Source organism: Zonotrichia leucophrys, chromosome 13 (genome assembly GCF_028769735.1).
Source record: "Zonotrichia leucophrys gambelii isolate GWCS_2022_RI chromosome 13, RI_Zleu_2.0, whole genome shotgun sequence".
Classification (NCBI taxonomy): Eukaryota; Metazoa; Chordata; class Aves; order Passeriformes; family Passerellidae; genus Zonotrichia; species Zonotrichia leucophrys.
The window spans coordinates 7,491,531-7,497,770 of NC_088183.1; the positions used below are offsets into that span (position 1 = coordinate 7,491,531).

General features: G+C 46.3%; 1 long non-coding RNA gene across 1 annotated transcript; it reads left to right on the forward strand.

The window, feature by feature from the left end:
• The first annotated feature begins 935 nt into the window (after nucleotides 1–935).
• LOC135453657 (uncharacterized) lies at nucleotides 936–4,051 on the forward strand. Its single transcript, XR_010441920.1, has 3 exons — nucleotides 936–2,250; nucleotides 2,360–2,590; nucleotides 2,698–4,051. It is a non-coding gene; the product is annotated as an uncharacterized LOC135453657 (long non-coding RNA).
• The last annotated feature ends 2,189 nt before the right edge of the window (nucleotides 4,052–6,240 follow it).

Sequence of the window (6,240 nt, forward strand, 5' to 3'; positions counted from 1 at the left end):
TAAAAAGGTCAGAGCTACCTGCTTCTCTTTAAAGATCACTTCAGGGGTTTTACTAAGAATGGAATGGAATGGAATGGAATGGAATGGAATGGAATGGAATGGAATGGAATGGAATGGAATGGAATGGAATGGAATAGAATAGAATAGAATAGAATAGAATAGAATAGAATAGAATAGAATAGAATAGAATTAAAGTATGTGAGATTTCTCAAAGCTCTGTGCCATCTTCTTTCACTAAGTCCTTGAAAAGTACTAATTTGCTCACAGTCAGGAAAAGTGGATCTAGCAGGTTTCTGGATAAAATGTTGCTTGTTAGTCTGACTTAGTAGAAATCTCTCTGTCTGAGTCAGTGGGGTTTTCCTGCTTTGGACGGGTAGTGGCAGCAGGGAAACCTTTCCTTTCCCTGTAGCTGCCCTTTGTGCAGGGAGATCACGGCTGGTGCTGGGCACGGCACAGCCCGCTCGGCTGAGTTCACATTTCTGCTCTCCAGGTCGATGCGTCTGCTTAACATTCGGCTGGAGAGAATGCAAAACACTTCCTGGTGTGTCGCAATGGGGCCAGCGCTCAGTGCCGGGGCTCGGGGAAGTTCAGAGCCTCGGGGTTCGGGGTGACTGAAGCTGAGCCTGCCCTGCCCTGCCCTGGAGCGACGCCGCTGTCACCGCGCCAGCCCCCGCTGCCGGAGAGCGCATCCAGCGCCCAGCCCGCTTGACCCCCCGTCTGAGCAACTTGTTTTGCCATTTGTCACTGCCAAATGTTTCTTTCTTCTGCCTCAGTCACTCGCTTTGCCACTCATTTGACTCCCCGCATAATTAACTTTGCCAGCCAATTGACTCGCTGTGTAATTATCTCTGCCAGCCGCTCCGGTCCGTGCATATTAATCACGGTGTGCGATGGGCCCGGGGGCAGGCTGCGGCTCGGCGGGGCCGGCAGCAGGTGCGGGCCAGCCCCAGCGCCCAGCGGCGCTGCCCGGTGCCGGCGCGGAGCCCGGGGCCAGCCGGGCCCGGCGGGGCTGGGACAGCTGCGGAGACGCGCTGCCACTTGCTGCTCCTCTGCCCTGACCCGAGCGGAACTGCCTTCCCAGCAGTGCCCCCTCCAGCCCTGCCCCTCCTCCTTTGATTGCTCTCGTTTGGGATCTCATGACACATTTCCCCATCTGCTCTTATCGGGCTGTGCAGGCAGAGCCCTTGGCCCCCACAACAACCTGCAAGGCGTCGGCAAGTTCTTTGTTCGGCTTCAGGTGCGGGGCTCTTTCGGCAGGAGGCCTTGGAAAAATCAGCTGGCTTAGAGCGACAAGTGTGAGGAGCAGTTGCAGACAGTTTATACATCCTCCTCGGGGAAAATAAACCTGTTAGTGTGCGCCATATGCTACAAAGAAGTGGCTCTCGGCCACGCAGCTGAAACGCTGGAGCCCTTCCTTGACTCTTTGTCTGCTTGTCTATTTGTCTTCAAAGCAGGAGCCCCTTGCAGCTGACACTTCTTAAGTCCTGTTTACCAAATAGTTGTGGACTTTGCAAATAACGCAGATAAAAATTTTGGGTGTTGTTGGGAATAAACAACATCATGTCTAGATTAATGGCAGGATAATGGACTTTGGAAAACTATCTTGCCTGCCTGCCTAACTTTCAGAAAGTTGTTTTTCTCCATTGGTGCAGTTTGCCTTTAAAATCTCTCTAGTCTGTGCTTTGTTCTCACCCTTCTGACCAACTTCAGTCTGGCCCCTGTATTGCTTGATTAAATTTCGTACTACTTCATTCCCTACTGGATATGCTTTAGCTCTAAAAACATGATTCAGCACCAAAACCAAAGACTCCCAATCTAATTTTCCCTGATGGTGTTTTCTAGTTTGCCTGGATGGATGAAAATCCATTGCTAGGATTCTGGGCTCTCTGCATCCTTTTTTAGTGACTGGTTACAGTTATCCTCCTTGCTTAGAGGACCTGTAACAAATTCCTGTAAGGAGCTTTTTAAAATCCTCTCCCATTGCTCAATGTTTTGCATCTGTGTGTAACCAGCAATGTCGTGTACGGCTTATTTTTCTGAAGTGTCAAGAAATATAAACTCCCAAATGCATTTCTGAGATGCAAAGGCACAGGTCCCTGTGGTGCAGTCAGGAATGGTGGTGTTATCTCACCCGATTTTAGTTTCCAGGTGCTGGGGTTAATGCAGCTCTCACCTGAGGTGCTTTATCCCCTCTGCCCAGCCCTGTGCAGCCTTGCTCAGAGGTTCCTCATGGACCTGGTGCCCTGTGGGGTGAGTGATGTGAATGTTTTGCTCGTGTCAAAGGGAGGAAAGTATTCCCCCTCCTCCCCGCTTTTCTTTCGGTCTCCAGCCTTTACATTCCCTGGCATGTTCCTCGCAGAGCCTGAATTATTGCTGGTGGTGGTTTTGTTTTGCAAGAGGACGAGTTCCTTGGCTGACTCATGCCCCGGCAATCATCTCTCCTGGCTCGGTGTTCCCCGAAGTTCCGCATAACAAAAGAAGAAGGAGCGATCCCATCTCAGCTCTCACTCTGCCTTTCAGTCTGGGGCGAGATAAAGGAGCTCTGCTGGGAAGAGATCTGAAGTTCACAATCTGGAGTCTTTCTTCTGAGGTTTAGCAAGATTTTTTTTCTTTTTCAGAAAAAATAATGAGTTCATGTGTGAAGTATGAGTGCTGTTTATTACTAATTTTTTTTCCTTGCTCTGTCTGTCCTGACAGCTTTGAGCTGCAATGAACCCACTCAGAGCTGCACCAGGAGCCAGCTCTGGCCGGCGCAGACAGTGAGGCTGCTGAAATTCGATTTCAGCACAGGAAGCGACACGACTGGGGCAAATTCCTCAGCTTGATATTTAGGAGCAAATGTAACATCATTGGTGGTTTGGCTGGGCTGCTCTTGTTCTGGGCTGGGCTCGGAGCAGTGGGAAGCACAGTGACAGAGGGGATGTGCTAGGGCAGCCTCACTTCACCTGCCCAGGACAATCTGGGGACGAGGGCTCAGCTTTGCCTTTCCCCCAGGCCAGTCCCTGCCTGTGTGGATGTACAAACTCAGGGCTCTGTGCACAAGGAACTGCAGCAGAAAGCAGGAAAGGAACACAGTCCTTCCACCGAGCTCTGGCTAAAGATTAACCTTGCTGACTAACTGAATGCTGGGTATGAAAAATGTTAAAACTAATACACTAAAAAAAAAAACAGGCTGTATTTTTCCTCTCCACTGGCTGATGGAGGGCAGTGTTGCCACCTGTTTGGGCCAGTATTTTTAGATATTAAATAAACCTGGTCTCTTTCTGTGGTACAGTACTGAGAAGTTAATTCAGCTCTATTAGAAAAGTCTAGAGCACAAAGTGAGTTAATAACAGCTTTGAGTGTGTCCTTAAAGCTCTTTCACACCCACCCAGAACACAGAGATAACAGTGTTTACTATCACTTTGTAACTCTGGATGACTAAATCAAAAAGTAATGAAATGAGGCTGCCTGCTGTGTTCCTCTTTCCTCTTTCATTTATTCATCTTTTTGTAAGAGAGCCCAGGGTCTGTGATCCCCTCCTCTGGGAAAAGCAGGAGTAGGTTCCCCTCTGGGGGAAGCCTGGCTGCATTTGGGGAGATGTGGAGGCACGGATGCTGCTCAGATGTGGGGTTTCAGCTTTGCTCAGGACTCTGAATTTATCCTCCCCACTGAATAATCCTGTCCCCTCCAAACCCAGTGCAATATCCCTCTCTCTACCTGTACTGACAACAGACTGTAGAGCAAGGGAGGAAAAAGAGACAACAGCAGAGGAAGGAAACAGGGATGCTGCTGGAAATCATTGGCCTTTGAAGACCTTTTTTAAAGTCTCTATTATTGCAAAGATGAGCTTGCTATAAACTCCCGAATGGACAGGCAGAGCCTGATGTGCAAGAGAATGGGCCTGAGACAGTTTTCTATTATCTGGGAGATTTCTGTCTTAATAGAAGCTTTCAGAGCCAGCATGAGAGTTGAGCTCTAAAATTATGCCCCCACAGGAACATAGTGTGTTCTGATGGAAAAAGCAAATAAATTGTTTTTTATGATATTGGACACACAGAGTATTATTCTGCTGGTTCTCAAGTCACGCAGACTCCATCACAGACATTGAGCCTAAATGTCTTCTGTGGCAAAAATCAAAATCACTTTCTCTTCTCACTGAGAAAATGGGGCAATACCTGGTGAAGGTGGCTGCTGTGTTCATCTTGCAGAGCACTTTGAAGTTTTCTTTTCCTCTCTGCTGCTCAGCCCTTTCTACCCTTATGTGCTCATTTTTCTTTTAATTTTTCTTTTGACAGTATCTACTTACTCAACCTGTTAGTGTGAAAATCAATGTTTACATAATTTGAAACAGTTAAAACTAATTAAAGCAAACCATCACCTTCCAGGCTGGGTTGAAGTGGAGAATCTTTGCCCCAATGCACACACACCATTCACACAGCAGGAGAAAATGGTAAAAATTTCAGAATCAAATCAGAATGTCAATTTAGAGGAAGTTCTGCCACCACACTGCTGCTCTGTGCTGTGATTTCAGCCATCAGAACAGAACTCTCCACATTCAAACCTGTGGTTTACAAAATAGATTTTGTACTTCCAGTCTTGCCACTACTTTATTTACTTTACTTCTTTCTTTACTTGCTACTTGTGGGTGATGTCTCCCTTGGGAATGCTGGCCATAGCTTCCATTACTGGCTGCACTATTTATCATAATTCCACATTATTTTATTTTCTGCCAATGGCAATCATGTTATAGCAATGGATTATTTACCTCCTTTCAGCTTAAATATGATCTATATATTTCAGCTCAGGTTAATAGCTCTTGCATTTACAGTGCATTTTTTGAAGATTTTAATCAGATGTATGCTCCAATAATCCCTACAACAATATTTATTTTTCTAGCAAAACCCAGGATTCAATGAAAAGGCTGCTTTCATGTTTTACAGGTTTTTGAAAAGAAAGAATCTCATGAGCAATTTTAGGTGCTATACTTTTTTAAAAATCTGCAATTAAGGGAATATAATTACTTTTCACCTTGTGTTCTGTTTGCTTTCTGCATTCCACTTCTGTGCTTGGGGTATGAATCATGTTTTATTTCATAGTTGGAAAGCAGGCATGGGTGTGCTGCTGATTCCATGTCTGGGCTGTATTTTTGGTAGAAACACTCAGCTGCTACAAATCAACAGAGGAATCACTGAAGCCAAGTTGGTTTAGATGAGCAAAGGATGTAACCTTTGATCTTCTGCAAGAAAAAGCCCTTGACCCTGCTCCTTTGAAAAATCTAATTTCAAACAAAAAAGTACATGACTGTCAGTCAAACAGGCACTATTGTCTGGGTGAGGGTTTGCCCTTGCAGGCTTTTTTCCTCCTCCAAGGAATGCAGTCGACAGAATTCAGATAAAAACCTGATAGCTGAGAAAGACCCTTCAGCAAAATGTTTGTCCAGCAGTGTTAGAACTTGCCCTGGATGATGAGCTGGATCCACCTCTGCCATTCCCTCACAACCCTCAGCAGTCAGGCAGCTCATTCCAGCACTCCTTGGGGCTCCCAGAGCTTCCAGGCTGGCTCTGCTCCTGCTGGCCCTCAGTGTGACCCTGTGGAGCATCTGGGCCATCTCTCCCAGGTCACCTTTCTGTGCTCTGTGCTGATCTCCAAACCTCAGGCTGTGTCACTGATGCAACAGCTCTGGAGGCTCAGCCCAGCTTTCCCTCGAACCTGCTCTGTAATTAACTCTGTTTCAGGTTCTTATCAGCAGATTAACGTACTGCAGAAACATTCTGCATTTCCATAGCTTCCAAGCCACAGAGGAACTTGGCCACAGCCTTGGCATTACTCAATATGTCAGCTGGAGTCTTAGAAGTTTTCCAGACCTTTTAATCTTTACTCCTCACATAATACTGTTCCCTTCAAATGGATGTCATTCCACCCACAGACACTTTGCCTCGTGGGGATCTAAAGCAAGCTGGATTGAGCAAAGACCCATTTCACACATGGAGGAAAACACAAGAAAGATAAGGCCTCTAAATATAAACCTCCATTTAGGAGGAGAATAAGCCCATGCTTAAATCCATTCCTGTTGTAATTATTGGTGTTATGAGAGCTACAGAAACTGCAGCCCTATTTGTACTTGATGTTGTATGAATATCTAATGAGGACGAAGTGGTGTGTCCTGAAAGATTGCCTTGCAATGTAAGGATAAAGGCAACAGGGAGATCCCAGCACAGACAGGAGCACAGGAAAGTTGACAGAACCTTTATCTACAGA